Source organism: Ambystoma mexicanum, chromosome 5q, assembly GCF_040938575.1.
Source record: "Ambystoma mexicanum isolate Mex_15411 chromosome 5q, UKY_AmexF1_1, whole genome shotgun sequence".
NCBI classification, from domain to species: domain Eukaryota; kingdom Metazoa; phylum Chordata; class Amphibia; order Caudata; family Ambystomatidae; genus Ambystoma; species Ambystoma mexicanum.
In genome coordinates, this window is record NC_090933.1 from 147,211,465 (window position 1) to 147,215,126 (window position 3,662).

Here is a 3,662-nt window from a genome sequence, read left to right on the forward strand (position 1 = left end):
AGCAAATGCTTTGATAATGCAAAATGCAGCAAACAGATTTTGTCACAATCCATATTATCTAAAAACTTTGCATGTGGGCAAAGTTCAGTCAGGCTGTTGTGTTGTATTGTACTATGTTGCGTTGTACTATGGTTGCTGCACAGCATACAAAAGAAGGCATTTACTTCATTTCTTTTCGGTTGCGCAGCACACATCATAAATAAAGCAGTCGGCTCCAGTTTTCCACCAGTGAAAACATATAATACTGATTGAGGCTGAACCTTTTTGTTCTATTCTCTATTAACAAAGCAACAGAATGGGTGCTAAATTCAGTTGCTCTGCTTTTTTTTGCAAAAGTGCGAATCTTTGATGATCTGGCCCCAGTTGTACAATACGTAAATTCTGCGTGATAGACATGACACGTCTACCTTTCGAGTGTAAAGGGACACATTTTCTTATCAGCAAGTTATGGCATTACCATTCATCTTTGTCACCTGCTCTGTTTTCTGTGTATAATAAACAATTATGGGTGCGTCTCTTTAATTAGAAGCAAACTTAGTAATTATTTTTCAGGTATGCGCCCCAATTTACATAATGCTGTTAGGATTATGTGAAAAGGAATCTTTGATTTAGAGCAAGGCAAGGCTTTGGAAAATACGACCAGCAATGCATGGACTCCTACTCGATCTTGAATTAGTCATTAGAGCGCTCCAAATGTGGGAGATATGGTGGTATCAAGAGAACTTTCAAATATAAAGCTCGGCTGAAAGACTGGACTGACAACTTCGAACGCATGGGTAAATTGTACAATTTTGTTTACTTAGAAGGGATAACTTATATGTTTCATCGCCCTCAACAGTATTTGATAAGATGCCCGTCTCCAGCAGTATGCAGATTCAGGCTATTTATGCGTCTTAACCAACTGCCAGTGAGAGCTACGCATGGCACAAAATGGCAACTTGTTCCAGCCCAAAGGAACTGTCGTATATGTAACATTGATGATAATCTTGAAACAACTAGACATATAGTGACTGTGTGCCCTAATCTTATACATTTATACAGATGTATGTATAGCCGCTATGTGCAAAATTATGAACACATTGCGACCACACATTTTTGGCACCTATGTCTAAACACCTTGGGCCTCATTACGGGAAGTGCGGAATGGGATTAACGGCGCCAGTAATGGTGCCAGCGCCTTAAACCCACTACGCACTATTATGAGGTACCCTCGCAGAACCCGCTCTGGACGTCTGGTTTTTAATGTCATCCATAGCGGGTCCCGCGAGGGGACCAGGGAGCTAACAACGGGCCCGTTCGTAATGGGCCTGTTGTTAGCTCCCTCCCCATTCCCATTCGAGCCCTATAAGGGCTTGAATGGGAATGGGGAAGGACGGGGCCCGGGTTCCCTGAAGGAGGAAATACCGGGCCCTCCATACTCGGAATGGCCCGGTATTTCCCCATTCGGGGAACCCGGACCCGATTTTGGAGGCAGCAATGCCCTTATTAAGGAACCACACAAGTCTATTCCAAGCCACCATGCCAATCTTATACTATGAACCTTGACCGGAATAGATAGACATGTAGTGAGGCCATTTAAACCTCGTCGTTAGTGTGACAAAGAGACATGATTTACTTGTTCTCTGTGAGAATGATTAATGATCACATGAAGCATAGTAGAAATGAATGCTTTTTACTCTCACATAATGAACTTATTTAATGCCCACGACACAATTAAGGTTATATATAATGTAAGTATTGTATTGTATTGTCTATTATATTGTTGTTGACAAAATGTGTGTTTATTGATATATGAATGTATGGATTGTTGTAAAAGTTCATTTTGAACTATAAACAACAATAAATAAATAAATAAATACATAAATAATGCTGTTACATTTCTGTTTGCATGTCTTGACAATCATCTGGCTTTTCTAAAGGCTTTAAAACCATGGCTTTTCATCAACTTTATAACATGGCCAATGTTGCACCTAGTCCTGAGACAAAGAGCCTGATTCTCAGGTTGTTTTTCAATGAGATTGTGCCATTGTAAAATGCTTCTGTGAATCAGGCCCTCAGTGCTTTGCTCCCACTTAATTCATGGCAGTGACAAAACACAGGGCACTGCACTTGACTGTTAGGCTGTGGCACTTCCAGTTACATTGTGTCAGTCCCAGAACCCGAACATCTTCTACTTTTAGGTTCCTTCACATTGTTGAAAGTCCTGCTGCCTTCCTTCCTTCACTTTGGAACACTAGGCACTAGTTATAGTTAGGGGCAGGGTATGAGTTGCGTGGTTGCAAAACAACTACAGGTAAGGTTATAAGTTGTACAGTTGCACGACGGTTAGAAGGTAAAGAGTGGAAGAGCAGTTTCAATGTGGTACAACAAGAAGTTTTGGGACATGCCCAATGGCTGGGTCCCTGTGCAAGACGCAGGATGAATACAAGTTATAAAGTTGCAAGATAATTACAGTGAGGTGAACGACACTGAGATTTGAGTCTGCAGGAAAGTCATTAAGGCATGCCCCGCTTACAGGGTCTATATTAAAGTACGATGGGAGTGCGGGATCACAGCAAAGCATGGAGGGGAACAGTAATATGTTAGGTCACAAGATGCACACCGGCATAGCCGCACCCTGTGGGGCTAGGGGCTACATCGGCTGTATGAGGCATGGATCAAATAGCCGTAAAGCTGCATCTTACCTTACAGTCGACAGAGTTGCAGGGAAACCTCACGGAAGGAGAACATGGCAGCTGGAGCAGCTCGGGAACTTGGCAATATAAGACAGTCAGAAGCAGTGCTTGGATACACAGTTTCTAGTGATGAGGCATTGGCGACGGGTCCTTTGCAACGTTCCATTTCAATATTTACCATGATGCAAGTAGATGCAAATGCAATGTGCATGCTGGGATTGGTACGCGTGTGGTAGATGCGACATGGACGGGAGTCCGGGGATATTGTAGGTGGTAACAGCTTTGTGAAATAAAAAGTCACTGAAGTCAGGCCACAGCTTATCGAAGCAAGTTGCGATGGGAATGGATATGTTGCCTGGAGCCATAGGCGATAGAGCGATAGGATGAGCAGACAGCTCCGAAAGCAGGATATGAAATGGGAAAGTGTGTTTTGTTTTATATATGCCAAGGACACCCTGCACATCGGCCATTGCCGGACAGGGTCAGACAGGGGAAGATGCAGGAGGCCTTAGTAGATGGCCTTGCTACAGGGCCAGCGTCACGTGCCGGCTCCCTAGAGCAGGAAGTAAAAGTTGAGTGGCCATCCAATCGGCTGTAGGTGGAGGCAGGCAGTCGGTCTGTCAAACGGGAAATTATATCGTGCCTCTTATTGTTATGAAAATATGTATATTGGCCTACGCCAAGCTGCTTGTAAGCCGCTTGCGAAGAAACCTGTGTTGCAAGGTCCCGACCTTAGAAACAATGTAAGCTGCCATTTTAGGTCAAACCGCCATATTAGGTTCTCTCTGCAAAGTCACCCTGTGAGCTAAAATGGTGGACGGTATCACTCCGAAAATGTAACATGGCCGTCTTGACCTCTACATATAAGCTCATGTGTAACTTGCGTGCAGGCCACTTGTTACGGTCATGAACTGAGACCTTGTCCTTCGTTGACCTGTGTGTAAAGGATTACTTGAGCCAATGAAGCTAATCCGCGAACATATGTTA